Raw genomic sequence first — 16045 nt, forward strand, 5'->3', positions numbered from 1 at the left:
ACTCTGTAGACCAGGCTGGCCTCGAACTCAGAAATCCGCCTGTTTCTGCCTCCCAAGTGCTGGGATTATAGGCATGTGCCACTACCACCCCGCTGTAAGTTTGACTTTTAATAATTTTCTTTCTCCTTGGTGCTGGAGAGTTAGCTCAGGAATTAAGAGCACCTGCTATTCTTGCAGAGGACTTTGGTTCAGTTCCATGCACCAACTAAGAACCAACAACCATCAGTAACTCCAGCTCATTTTCAGACACTTCATAGCATGAGTACTAAAACACTCATACACATATAATACAAATTAACATTTTAAAAATTGTTCTCCAAAAAGTAAACAAAAACTCAAATAGGAAAAAAAGAATAACCATTATACAAGTGTTTCAGGTATACTTATTGTATTTTTCATGTACTTATCTGATATAACCATCAACTTATATATGAATACACTAGGATGGCTTTACTTCAGTTGCATTAGTGTTTTGAACTTGAATTTGTCTAATGTCTAGTGAATTGTTTTTATATTCCAATATACTGATGTTCTTCACAAAGGAAATATTGTGTACATATTATCTTGCATGACATCTAATTTTAACAAATATATAGAAACAATATTTAGAATTATTGAGATAATGGTCTATTGTTTCTCACTTTCATTTCTAAAGGATATTTCTAGAAATCTTAATCAGTAGATTTTAGACTATGCTAAAATTTCTACAAGAAATGTATTCCACATAAACCAAGGGAGTTGGAGAAAAACAACAAATATTTTAGCAAAACTCCAGAGAAACATTAAATTATGAATTGATAGTAAAGATAAAGAAAACAAAGGCAAGGTAGATAAATTCTTGCTTTTGTGTTGAAGCCCATAGAAAACCTTTCTGTCCTAAACATTTCAGAGTAAATACACATCCACAAGGCACTCTTGATTACTTATTCAAATTCATTTTTAAAACTAGGCCCATGTTTGTAATTGCAATGGGATTAAGTTCCCTGCAACAACTGGAAATTTATTTTATCCTAAGATTTACCCTTGGGTCTTCATGACTGTAGACTTATATAAAAATAAGAGGAATGGATTTCACTAGATTGTTTTCTTAATCAAAGATGAAATATTCCATGTACTGTAAACAAAAGTACTTCCTTACTAATTCTCCAATGAAAACATATTTTCTCTTAATGTTACCTTGTTTGTTTAAAAATGTGAAGGAATAAATAAAAGGTACTAAGTTAAATATAGTATTTGTTTATGAATAAACAAAAACAATTTTAGCACATAAAATTATTTTTAAAACAAAATATTAGAAGAAAGATAAAAGTTGGATATTTACGATGGCATTTTGTACATGACAACTTGTACATGACATGAACTGGTGTAAATTATAATTGAAGTCAGTACTATTGAACATCACATGTAACTGCAGATCTAACCAGTATTGGTGGTTTGAATGAAAATGGCCCTGTGAAGGCTTTATGCCCCAGTGTAGGGGAATGGCTGAACCAGGAAGCAGGAGAGGGTGGGCTGGTGAGCAGGGGGAGAGGGGAGGAAATAGGGAATTTTTTCAGAGGGGAAACCGGGAAAAGGGATATCATTTCAAATGTAAATAAAGAAACTACTCAATAAAAAAAGAAAATGACCCACATAGATTCATAGGAAGTGAAAGTATTAGGAGGGAGTAGGTATATTCTTGTTGAGGTGATGTGTCACCAGGAGTGAGTTTTGAGGTATCAGAAGTTCAAGCCAGGCCCAGTGTCATTCTATCTTCTTGCCTGCTGATCTAGTCGTAGAACTCTTGGTTTCTTCCTCAGCACCACATCTACCTGCCTGCCACCACACACTTTGGTGATAATGGAGTAAATATCGGAAGCTGTAAGCTATTCACAATTAAATGTTTTTTTGCTTGTTTATTTGTCTTTTTTTTTTTTTTTAATAAGAGATACCTCAGTCATGGTGTTTATTCACAATTTTTGAAACTCTAAATACGAAACCTAGTAACTACCTCAATAAATGCCTTTCAAGTAGAATTTATCTCTTTTTCTGTGTGACCCAGAGAGTTTATTTGCATTTCCTTGGCAGATGTGAGTCGGAGGATATGTACCATAGTATGGTCAACTTCTCAGTGTCTGGGTATGCCACTGAAGGCGAAAGAGATGTCTGAGAATAATGGGAGATGGGAAGCTACTAAAAGTCATTACATAAATGTATGAAACTCTCAAGTAAGAAAAAGCATTAAAATTTAATTATCTCAGTTTATAGAAAATATAGTGAACTGCAAAAATTTCATCAGCTGCATATTTTCTTAAAACGTTGGCCATACTTCATGGCCTTTGTCTGCCAATTTTTTTTTAAAAGACCTGTTATTTTTATATGTTCCATTTATGTGGCTGAATTTCCTGCTTGTATACCACGTGTATGCCTAGTGCCCATGGAGAGTTGAATAGAGTATTGTATCCCCTGGAACTAGCGTGATAGATGAATGTTAGCTATTGCATGGGACATTGGGATTTGTACTTAGATCCCTGGAAAAGCAACAAGTGCACTTTATTGCTGAGCCCTCTCGCCATTCCTGGTTGATATATATTTTTGAGGAAACAAAAACAACTTTTAAAATATAGAATAAGAAAGATGACTAAAAAAACAACACACAATATTTCAAAATTATTTTCTTACAATATACCACTGGTGTAATAGCATGAAAGACTAATAATTTATAATTTTCTCATGTAAAAATGTGTCATTGAGTTTAGTAACAAAGAAATATGAAATTCTATTTTAATTGTTTTAAAGTATTTAAAATTTATTATTTGAGGATTTTACATATGCATGTAATGATTAGGTGATTTTGTAACCAACACCACCCCTAATTCATGTGCTTTTTAAAAATAAACCAAGTAAGTTCACATAAAACTATAATCATGCAGAGTGTTGTAGGGCATTTGTTAAGCATGGATAGCCTATCACAGATCATATCTACAATGAAAATTGCCTCTATCCCTTAAGTTTCCACTTCAGACATGAGCTCCTTACTAACAAGGGGGCTTTATGTAAATTCTATAAAGATATAAAATTAAGAATAAGAGTTCAGGGAGAAAAGAAGTAGGCACATCTTAGTGTAAAGAAGGTTTATGGAGAAGGTTCAAGATTTCTATGTCTGTAAAGGTTACATAGTCCTGGGGTAGGATTGAAATAGTAGAGTTTGCTTTCCAGAAGCAATGAAGTTAAAGATGTACCAAATTCATTTACAACTATTATATTCTACTGAAAAACTAACTTTTGAGACAATATTTCATGTGAAATAAAAATTAATTTAAATTTTATAGGACTGTTATTAAAAATTTAATTGTCTACTGGAATATGCTTATTGATATATTTGATGGCATCATTTAGTGTGATGTTTTTCAGACAAAGGAAAACAAGTATTCCCAAGTAAAAATATAGGAAAAAATCTTCAATAAAAGCACTTTAATTATTTATATAAGACAATCTATTTACATATTTTTTTACTTTCCCTCTTTCTTTTTTAAATTTTTTTTCAAGATTGGGTTTCTTTGTGTAGGTTTGGCTGTCCTACAAATAACTCTGTATTCTGTCTGGCGTCAAACTCACAGAGATCGACCTGTCTCTGCCTCCTAATGCTATAGTTAAAGCAGTACACCACCACTTCCCAGCTCAATTTATTTCACTTTTTTTTTCCAGGAAAATTTCTGTTACTTATCCCATAGTTGTAAAAACGTACAGAGTTAACATAGAATGAATGACAATATTCTCTAGTAGTCACAATAGCAGGTTTTAATTTGTTCAATTTATGGCCTATTAGCTTACTTGTGCTCAGGAATATGAAAAATCCAACTTCAGGGAAATTATTTTGGATTTCAAAAGAGCTATTAACATTATTCATTTTAAGTTTGCTATAGTTTGTATGCATGATTATTTTTAGAGAGATTCCTACCACTTACCTTTCTCGTACATCAGAAATATGCAATTTAAAAGTAAATGTATTCTAAAAGACATCCACCTAATGTTCTCCTGAAATTGTTGTTGATAGAATGTGCCTCGTGCAATTATTTTATTAACTTAGAAAACTGCTGTGCTTTAAAAAAGAAACACAGGGTCTTTAAAATTACAGCTTTAAGGGAGACTAGCTTTGACAGTGTCCTAGCATGATCATTACACTGTTTTCTAAGCATAGAAAGAGTCCAAGTCTACTTACACACACACTTTTGAATTAAATGCTGGCAGTTACAGCTTTTTTCTTACACAGATTTTGTGTTGATTCGTGCACCTCTGACTTTTTTTTTTGTCAGCTCTCAGCTTTAAAAATATCTGTATTAGCATCCGAACAGTCTCATATGATGTATTTATTTTTCCATTTATGTTATTTTCCCTGCTGAATATGAAACTTACAATGAATGAGTATTTATGCTTAGTTTATAGATTAATGTTGTTTACTACTCTTGGATATGAATTTGTTTATATGTCATTGGTGAATTGTAAAGGTATTCACATATATACATACATATATGTGCATATAGTAAATATACACATACACAAGTGCACGCGCACACACACACACTGGTATTTCATTGTTTTTGCCCTTTTCAAACTGTTCCCCATGACTTAATCAAAAAGTAAGAAGCATATCCAGGGAAAGAGAATAAAATGAAATAATTAAATCCTTTGTAAATGCAAATGCTTGAAAAACATTCTCATGTTTAATTTTAGTCATATTAGAAACACATGTATTATATATTTCAGATGACTTTTATCATTGTTGTAAACATAATGAGGGGCCAATACCTGAAAACATAGTTTGAAGCACATGTTGAAATATAAAATTCTATATTCTACAGTGATAATGTTTTTTCCAATTATTCCCTAAAATTCAGTTTATCCTTAAATGAAGGAATATTACTTATTCAAAATGTACTTTCTTACATATTAGATTTCTTTTAAGCTGCTATAATATTATTTTAAATGTATAATTGTGAAGATTAACTTTGTTTTAGAAAGGTATTTGGAAAAAGATGTTTTGTTTTCTGGATCTTACATGCATATGTCTCTCTCTCTCTCTCTCTCTCTCTCTCTCTCTCTATATATATATATATATATATATATATATATATATATATGTTTAGCAATTTAATTTCTCATTATTTAGAACTATAAATTTCTAGAATATGTTGAAAATTCATCAATGTATACAATAAAATATGATAATACTTAATCCAAAATTCAATTTCCACCTGACTTCCTCACAACTTCCTCTGAAAATATGATTTTCTTACCTAATTTATTTGTTTACTTTACTTCCCGATCACAGTTTCACCTCTCTCCTCTCCCCCCATGCCTCCATCTCACCTTCCCTTGCACCATTTTTCCTCTCTTTCTCCTAGGAGAAAGGGAAGCCTCACATGGATATCAACCTGTCCTGGCATATCAAAATTTCATTAGGAGTAGGCATAACTTCTCTTATTGAGCCTGGACGAAGCAGCCCATTTATGGGAAAGGGATCCAAACGTAGGCAACAGATTCAGAGATAGCATCACTTCAGTTGTTAGGGGACACACATAAAGACCAAGCTGCACATTTATTATGTATATGTAGGGTCCTAGGTTAGTCCTATGCATGCTCTGTGATTGGTGGTTCAGTGTTGGTGACTATCATTTCTCTTTCTTTAGGCTACCATTTTGTTCTATTGATGGTGTCCTTTGCCTTACAGAATGTTTTCAGGTTCATGAGGTCCTACTAATTGTTGATCTTATTGCCTGAGCTGTTGGTATACTGTTCAGAAATTTGTCTTCTATATCTGTGCATTCAAGGCTATTCCCCATTTTCTCATCTATCTGATTTAGTGTATCTTATATATGTTTAGGTCTTTGATGTATTTTGACTTGAGTATTTTGCAAGGTGATAGATATGGATTTATTTGCATTCTATATACAGACACCTAGGTAGACCAGCACCATTTGTTGAAGATGCTTTCTTTTTTTTCCCATTGTATGGTTATGACTTCTTTGTCAAAATCTAGTGTCCATAGGTAGGTTAATTCATTTTTGGTCCTCTGATTTGATTATATCACATCTTGTAAGTTTTTATGCTAATCCTATGCAGTTTTTATTACTACTGCCCTGTAGTACAGCTTTAAGTCAGGAGTGGTAATACCTCTAGACATTCTACTGTGTAAATCATTGCTTTAGCTATCCTGGCATTTTGTTTTCACATATAATGTTGAGTACTGTCTTTCAAGGCTTGTAAATGGTTATGTTGGGATTTTGATGGGGATTGCATTGAATCCGTAGATTGTTTTCAGTAGAATGGTTATTTGTGCTCTAAAATCCTACTAATCAATGAGCGTAGGACGTTGTTCTATCTTCTGATGTCTTCTTAAATTTTCTTTAAGACCTAGAAGTTTTTGATGTCAATATCTTTGGCTATTTCTAGTATTAATGTGGTGAGTAAACTGAGGCAGGGAATCTTTGGTGGTCAGTGCTTAAAGCTGCTGACCAGGGTAGATCCTGATAACTACAGGGGCTGCTGCCAAAGGAAGCTAGGGATTAGAGAAGCTGCTCCACAGATGTTTATTTTTCTGAGGGAACAAAGCTTAATTTACTGGAACTGGCACTCTCTATGGCCAGCGGAAAATTACGAACTCTTTTAATTCCTTGAAGCCAGTGAGAAAGGGAAGGAAAGAGAGAAAAATCACACCTACACCCACACTCGCACACACACAGTGAATGGATGAAACAAAGGGCAGAATCCAATAACTTTATATGCACAAATATACATGCATGCATACATGTACACATACATAATACACCTATACATACATGCATACAGACCTACAGACAGACATATACATAGCTATATATAGAATGGTTAGAGCAAAGCTGCAACAAGCAAACTCTAAGTATCCCACACATACATACATAAATATACACAATTGGTGGATGGAGGGAGCAGTGTTCCAATTCCCATTCACACAAGCTTTATGCATACACACAGGGACTATCCACTGTGAATATATCCTTAGTAAGAGGTGACACTTGGGGAATATCTATCCCTTCTATACCAAGATTTTGGGTAGTCTAATCTCTAGTAGGTCCTGTCTAGGTAACCATAACTACTCTAAGGTCATGAGTACTATGGAAATGCCATGTTCCAAAGACAGTATTTCACAGCTCTCCTCTCAATTCTTAGATCTTACATTTTTTCTTCTACTTTTTCTAATATGTTCTCCAGGTCTTGTAACTTTATACTTAATATATATTGATATCCTATTTAGGAATGAGTATTCAGTCACTTTTTCTTAGAACTTGAATGTGTCTTTCCATTGATTGGTGTCAACTACCCAAAACACATTCCTCAAGAAATTTTATAAACTCAGACCTATGCACATGAATATTTAGAAAGTAAATTGACACTATGACCATTTAGTAAAACATCAATATGAGGTTCAAAATCAGCACCTATAACCTCTCCAGGGATGGACTACTGACCAGGATTACAGATCTAGACAAAAAATGCCACACTTGTTGATCAGCCCTCAAATCAATTCAAATCAGAAAATTCTAAGGTCCTGTCTAAGATGCTATATCATTGTTGTAAAAGTAGTCACCTGATGTATGGCAAGTCAGAAATAGAGCATGCAGGGTCCAGTGCTTGACAAGACAATTGATTTATTTCCTCTTTGAGTAGTCTTCATAGGATGTTGCTGTATCATGAAAGCTAGCAAGTTGAGAGAATGTTTTCTTGGCTGGTTTCAAATACATTTTTATATGTACTATGGTCAAATTTTGTGGTACCTTGACTTATAAGGTCTTATCATGTAGTCATGGTCAGTAATCAAGAGCAGTACCAATATGAGACAGCCAGGGCCTTCTTGACTAATAAACAAGAGGAAATCAGAATATGCTTTCCTCTTTATTGTAACTGCCATTTAATAACCCATGTTGGCAGTATCATAAGTTTTTCATTATAGTCACAAATGAGAAAAAGAAGAGCTTTCTGCTTATTTGAAGTACACAAAAGGTAAATTGGTCCAAGCATGTAGTCTTTAAAATCTTTCAGTGCCAGGAGCAGTGTCATCCTTTTAGTGAAACCTTTGCTCCAACCCACTCTAGGTGGTTCTTCTTTTTTTCTCTTTACCTCTAATTAAACTAACTTTTAAAGGTATTAACTATGCTTTCATGCCTTTCTTATTAGTCTTAATTGCACAAAGAATTTCATGGCTTGCATTTATCTCTCTGAACTCTGTTAGTAAGGATATGGTACAATTTTCTAAACATGATACACTGTCAATTTTCTAACATTCTCAGCTGTAATCATTAAATCACTTTCAAAGTTTTGTAATTTTATTAGTAAACTTAAATCTAATAAGTCATTGAATTTTGTATAATTAGGTAAATTAGGTTAAACAAATTACTCAAAGGTCATTTGTGTGAGAAGAAAGTTTATTTGATTCTTTATAATTGACATAAATTTAATTATAACTTTAATCCTTGGGGCAGCAAAGGGTAAAGAAGCAGTAAACATACTAAAAAAAATCTCCACTATTTACTCTGAGAAGTATTTTTATGGCTAAACTATCACCTCTGCTTCCTTTATATAATACAGATGGTATTCTTTGTCTTTGTATATCAATCTCCAGCTACTACATATTGAATTGTGGCATGAACATGTAAACTGTATTGTGCTTTGAAACACAAGCTTCTGTTTAGAATGATGAAGAAGAATAATGTATTTCCCAATCTGTACTCCCAGATTGGGAAACAGAAAGAGTTCCAAGCCAGCAAAGCTAAATAAAGAGACTATGTCTTAACAAATTATATTAAAAAATATCTTTGCATTATTGCAATGTGAGTGGAGTCCATCTCTTCAGATCACAAACTCCTCACTCATAGAGGATAGCAGCTTCATCCAACTAATTCCTAACACAAGATAAAAAGTCTCTCAGCATTTGCAGTTCTCATTGTAGTTCTCTATCGGGAATGTCTTCTCTGCTATGCCTGTGTAGCAACAGACTTAGGTCTTAGCTCCAAGTGACCAGGCTCTATGTTTCTGGAAGAGTAGTGGATATTCAGATAAATCATTAGTATCAACAATAATAATTCTTACCTATTTAGATGAGGTTTTTTCTAACATAGAACATTTTCTACATATTAAATGAAGATTTCTATTGTCATGATGATCATGAATCCTCCACTTGCAACTCTTGGATCCAGAGTCCCTAAGAACTTTCTTATGGACAGAAACGATAATAGATATCTTGACACTTAGCATACTGTGTTAGGTACTTTTTTTATTGTTGTCATAAGGCACTATGACCAAGGCAACTTAAAAAAACAGAGTTTATTTGGGCGCTATACTTTTAGTAGCCTACAGTCTATGATGATTTTAACAGGGAGTATGGAAGTCAGCAGACAGGCATGACATTGAAGCTGCATCTGAGAGCTTACATTTTGTGACACAACCATAAGGCCTGCAGAGCTAATTAGTATGGGCTTGGAGAATTCAAAAACTCCTTCCCAGTGATGCATCTTTTTTCAGGACATACCAAATAAATCTTCTCAAATTGGTGACCAAGTACATATTTAAGCATGTGTCTGTTCTTAGTTATGTTTTTCCTTTTTTTTTTTTTTTTTTTTTTTTTTTACTGCTGTGATAAAACACCATAATCAAGGCAAACTATAGAAGAGTTTACTCTGGTCTTATATTTTCAGATAGTTAAAAATCTGTGACCAAAATAGCAGGAAGCATGGCAGCAGGCAACTAAGAATGACATTGAAGTAGTGGCTGAGAGCTTTCATCTTTACACAAGATCATGAAGTAATGAGAGCAAACTGGATGATGTAGGCTTTTGAACGCTCAAAGCTTACACTCAATAATATTCCTCTTCTAAGTCTGTAGGACCACTTCCTTCCAAATAGTTCTACAAATTGGGTCCAACTATTCAGATATATGACAGTATTGGGACCACTTTTATTTAAACCATCATGTATACTTTATTTCATTTTTCCAGTATTTTTTGCTTAAAATTCATACAAATACAAATGAGAGCTTTTATCATTTTCCACATGCCAAATAGAGAACACCTATATCTAAAAAATACTTAAAATACCAGAATATTAGGCAATAATATGCATACATTTATTATTTATTATCAACAGAAAACAATTTTTTAGTTCTTTTACATGTCCAATTATAGTAAGATATTATGATAGATTTGCAAAAGTCTTCAAAGTTATAGACAATAAACACTGGTACATTTCTTTGGATGCATATTCTTCAAAAGGTTATTTAATTATAAACAAATTAAGTTATCAACACTCCTCAAATAGGTCACAAGCATATTGTCTTATGGATATTTGAAATATCTAAATGCATATTTGTGTATGTGTGTATGTAGCAGGGTGTATGTGCATGTGTGTGATCAAAATATCTTCCTTCCAGGCTGTTGTTTGAATAAAACAAATCAAGTGTGATTCTGAATGTAAAATAGTCCCTTAGGATGTAATTAGTACTTGGAAGTATTTATCTACAGTCTCCATTTTATTTAGTTATAGTCGTATTAGGACAAAAAAAAAATCCCATGGGGTAGAATTCTTTAAGGTGTTTAAAAAAGTAGTTCCCACCACAGTGAAGTCTTGATAAATTAGTTCCAGGATGTGCTAATAAAAAACCTTTATTTTCTTTTGTCTCAAAAAACTACCTACATTCATTTTTATATACCCAAATAGTGAAAAAGAAGATAAACATTTAGTATGTTATTCTGTTCTTTTTAAAATGAATACTCATTAACTATATTTTAGTGTATATTTATATTCATTATTATAAAAATCATATACATGACCTCTTTAATTGATTTTTTTCAATATTGTTTATAAAATTGACAGGTTTCTGTCAGCAAGTGGTTCAGTCCAGGCTGCCAATCTGATTTCAGGCTATGGGCCATACAACGCAGGAAGGAAAGAATCTATTCTGGCAAGTTAAACTGAGTTTTACATTCATGCTGTGAGACACTTCCTGTGGTAATAGCTTACAGAACCATGAAACACACTAACAGAAGTAATGAAATAATAACACAATACAATGATTTTATTTGTAAAATATTTTGATTATAAATTAATTACTTCTGAACAATATATAATTTAGTAATTTCTAATATAGACAATTGACATAATTGATTATTTTGAAAATTTTCTGTGAAAATAGAAATAGCCAAATTTAGTTAGAATATTTTATCAAATAATCCTGGAAAGAATTACTAAATTGTAAATATTGCAAGGTGTTATGTTAAATTTAAAACCATGAAAAAATTCCAAAAATTTAAGTAATAAAAATATTAAATAACTTTAGAATACAATAATGTAATTATGGTCAAATATAAAGCCAAAATACCAAGATTGTATTACCATAAAATTAAATTGCAATTTTCAGTAATTAGAGATGGCATCACTGCAATGAGAAACAATATTCTGTAGCCATTTTGAATGAACATATCTTTTGACTTATATCGTATCATGTAATATGTAAGTAAAATTCAGTATTTTGATAAATTCTGGCACTTGATTTTATGTAAAGAAATATATTGACACATACGTAAGCATATATTCATATATGACATATAAATATACACATTTACATAATACATTTACATATATTTGTATATGTATGTGCATGTATATGTATATAAATATATATTTTAGTGATCACTTTCACTGACTTATTCTCTTAAATTTTAACAATTATTTATAGTCTGTGGCATTCCCTAGCTTTCTATTTAGTTATTTTCTGTTTCTCCCTTATTACATGAGCAGATTTTTACCTAGAAACAAGTAGACTGTGTATATTTCCTTAACTGAATCTATTCTGAAATGACCAATGATGGTCTAGCAGGCTCACATTTGGCTGAGAGTTTTAAGACTAAGATGTAGGTTGGTTTAAGCTTTAGAAGTAATGGTCAAACTAACATTCTCCTAACTCCTTTTGTCATATGGATATTAATTATAGTGTTCCTTCTTTCTCACACCTAAAAGTCATTGTCTTCATTTTAACCAAGTTGGAAAATGTTATTTTCTTTTAAAACAGTAAATTTATGTTCCTGCTCTTTATAAAAGAAAGCCTTCTTGCTGACATATCTAGCTATATGAGCTACTGAAAGCAATTATCTAGTTTGTCTTCTCTTTCTGTAAAAAATATTATGACCTAATAAACTTGGGTGTGTAAGGGTTTATTTGGTTTTTACTTCCAGGTAACAATCCATTATTGAGGGAAGTCAGGGCAGGAACTCAAGTAGAAAACAAAGAGAAACACTGACTCGTGGTGGCTTGCTCTCTTGTTGATGCTCACCTAGCTTTCCTATATGGCTAAGGCCAAGCTACATAGAAATGGCTCAACCATAACTGATTAAGTCTGCCCATACCAATTATTAGTCAAAACAATCTCTACAATCATGGCTATGAATAAGTATGATACAGTCAATTCTTCAGCTGAGAGTTCCTTTTCTCAATTGATTTTAGGTCGTTTCATTTTAAAATAAAAAGTAACTAGGGAATTGTTTGGGTCTATGCTAGAAAAAACAGCATTAGAGAAATTCTTTATTTTTTTCTTTAATTTTTTTATTGAATATTTTCTTAATTTACATTTCAAATGTTATCCTCTTTCATGGCTTCCCCTCCCTGGAAATCCCCTGTCCCATCCTGCTTCTATGAGAGTGTTCTACCACTCAACCACCCATTCCTCTCTCCCTGCCCTCACATTCCCCTTCACAGGACCAAGGATCTCTCCTCTTTTTGATGTCCAACAAGGCTATCTTCTGCTAGCTGGTATCTTCTGTAGCTTCTAGCTACATATGCTGCTGGAGCCATGGGTCCCTCCATGTGTAGTCCTTGGTTGGGAGTTTAGTACCTGAAAGCTCTTGGGGGTCTGGCTGGTTGATATTGTTGTTCTATGATAGATAAAGTATAAATCATTTAAAGATTAATTAAAATATGTCTGTACCTATTACCTTAATCACCAGTAGAAGAATTTTAATTTATCAATACGTCTGCTCTCAAAAGGAATCACATCCAAAGATATGATGCAGGATAATCTAGACAAATCCCAGATTATAGGGTGATCTTGCTGGAAGAAACAAGCTCTTAGTACATAGGTTAAATCCCTAACAATTGAGGCAAGGTTGGTTTGTAAAAGCAAACCACTGTATTTGAAAGTGTAGTTAATAGAAAGGAAATGCAGAAGAGTTGAGTTCATCATCGTTCCATTGATGGTGGATTAGTTCATGGGCTTCAGATACAACTTTATTGAGATAGTTTTAGAGAGGCAGGTTGCAGAGAAAACAAGCTACACACAGGTGAAGACAGAAAGAGCCAGAGACTGAAATGGAGCAGCCAGAGATTAGAACAGATTGCCAGAATTAATTTGAGGCCAAGAAGAGCAATTCATTCATAAACCTAGAAAAGCCAGTTTAAATCAGTTAGGTTGGAGAGGAGTTTGAGCCAGAACATCTGATCCTAAGTTGAACCAGCCAGGCAGGGTTTAGAAAGAGCAAGAAAGGATGAGTTTATTCAGTAGTAAATCTCAGAATTGGCAATTATATCAGGCAAATAAATGTTACATTTACAATCACCATGCAAGTTTTGTGTGTTTTATAGCTCAGTTAAAATAACTGTAACAAAAACTAGAGTCCTTTAAACTCATATAGATCTTCTGTATTTATGATCATGTAAAATCTTCTACTTGAAAAAACTATATATCTGCACATATTAACTAAATAGTACAAAAATATATAAAGGAGGAAAAGGAGGAGAAGGTAAAGGAAAAGAAGGAAGAAGAGGTCAAGTAGGAGAAAGAAAGGAACTTCTATTTTCATTTTGTTTTTTATCACAAAAATCACACTCAGAAAATGCTGTTGTATTTATACATGAAAATATATAAATAATACATATGTGTGTGTGTGTATGTGTGTGTGTGTATCTCAAATAAAAGGTGTTTACGTACTCAAATTTAGATAACTGGCTAAGACTGATAATTAAATATTGTGAAAGTAAATATTAATATATTTTATGAAAGAAGTACAAAAACACAGTATATTTTATAAATGTAACAAGTACATGTAATAAAAATTAAGTTATAATATACATTAGGATTTTAAAATTAATTGGAAAAATTATCTAGAAATTAAGACTCAAATTCTACTTAAGAAAAGTACTCAGATTAATCATTATATTCAATTACATAATCTGAAAAATCCAAGCTAATACATTAACATGATTGCCTCATATTCACCTATGAGCATTCTAGTAATGCATTGATATAAATATTAGAGAAAATAGTTGGCAAACTCAAAAAGGAAACTAAACCACAGAGATATTATAGCACTAGCTGAAGCTATATGTTTTATATGTACAAAGAGAAATTAGGATTTAAATGGTGTCAGCTTTATTGCATAGTTGACATATCTTCATATATATTATTTCCAAATCTAATATCAGAAGAATAATTTTTAAATTTATTATCTCTCCTCTCCTATCAAATTCTATGCCCATCTACTCTTCCTTCCATGGATATCAATAGAACACGGCATGTCAAGTTGCAATAAGATTGGCATCTCTCCTTATATTAAGGCTGGATGGGGAAACCTAGAAAAATGTTCCCCCAAAACGATAAAGTAGTCAGAGACATTCCCTATTCAGATTACTAGGAGTTCTCCAAGAAGACAAAGCTTCACAAACAAAGTATATTTATAGAGAGCCTATGTCAGATGCATGTAGTCTCCCTGATTGTCAGTTCAGTCTCTGTGAGCCGGATGATCCCAGGTTAGTTGACTGAGGATTTTCTTGTAGTATCCTTTACCAGCTTTGGCTTCTACAGTACTTCTTCCCTATCTTTATACAGGACCCACTGACTTCTACCTAATATTTGACTATGGATCTCTGCATCTGTTTCTATAAGTTGCTGTATGGAGCCCCTGGGATGATGATTATGCTAGGCTCCTGTCTACAAGTATGAAATATCATTGGGAATTTGATGTATTTATGTATGCTTTGTCAATCATATTTCGATCCAACCTAAGTCTCCAGGCTATCTGACTTCTGTTTCCTGTAGTTGATATGACAATATACATAATACACTCAAAAGATCCTACCAAGGAACCCATACTACAGATAAATACCTTCAACAACATGGCTGAATGCAAGATTTATTCAAAAAGAAAAAAAACACACAGTAGACCTCTTATATTCAATAAAAGGTCTGAGAAAGAAGTCAGGGAAACATCAGCCTTCACAATAGTCAGATAACATAGAATATCTTGGGGTAACTTTAACCAAGCAAGGTAAGATGTGTTTGATAAGAACTTCAAATTTTTGAAGAAATTTAAGGTTACCTCGGGGACAAGGGTCCTTGGCTTGCTCAGTCAGCAGTTTGGGTTAGCAGACTGCTTGGTTTGGTGAGTGGCTTGGGTTGGCAGAAGCAGTGGCTGGAGCACAAGGAGACTTGTGGGCCAGAGGTTAGATGCGTGGCTCTTTAGAGGGAGACCTGCTCAGTTGCTCCAGCCTGGCAGATCCTGATGAGCAGAGACGGTCCATGGTTTTAAGGTGTTTATTGTAGAAAAGCAGAGAGAGGGAGAGAGTGGGGAAGAAGAGGCCGGCCATGGCCAAGTAGAGAGAGGGAGAAAGGGAGGGTGAGATTAATGGAGTAAGAGGTAAGAAAGAGAGCAAGAGAGTGAGGAGGGGCAAGCAGCTCCTTTTATAGAGGGGTAGGGCTATCCTGGCTGTTGCCAGGTAACTGTGGGGAGGAGCATACCTGGTTATTGTCAGGTAACTATGGGGGTGGAGTCCAGACAGAATACCAGCCAATGGCCACACACCTCTCTGCAGGGGAGAGTAGTACTGTGGGAGGCTTTATCTGTGACAGGAGCCAGGGGTCCTGGAAGCTTTGCCTAACTCCTACCATCCCATGAAGGCGGAAGTCACCGCCCACCAGGTCTCTGGGATTCTAGGCCTGTGCTCTACCTGGAACCAGGCTGTCTGTGCACAGTTCTCCGCCCCACAAT

General features: G+C 33.7%; 1 long non-coding RNA gene across 1 annotated transcript in view; it reads right to left on the reverse strand.

Moving 5' to 3' along the window:
- Positions 1-15700, reverse strand: part of LOC116083358 — an 18153-nt gene extending 2453 nt beyond the window's left edge. Inside the window, exon 1 of the long non-coding RNA XR_004115686.1 lies at positions 15377-15700. This is a non-coding gene — a long non-coding RNA (uncharacterized LOC116083358). The remainder of the gene's footprint in view (positions 1-15376) is intronic.
- Positions 15701-16045: the final 345 nt, after the last annotated feature.

The sequence above is a fragment of the Mastomys coucha genome, unplaced genomic scaffold, assembly GCF_008632895.1.
Source record: "Mastomys coucha isolate ucsf_1 unplaced genomic scaffold, UCSF_Mcou_1 pScaffold8, whole genome shotgun sequence".
Lineage (NCBI taxonomy): Eukaryota > Metazoa > Chordata > Mammalia > Rodentia > Muridae > Mastomys > Mastomys coucha.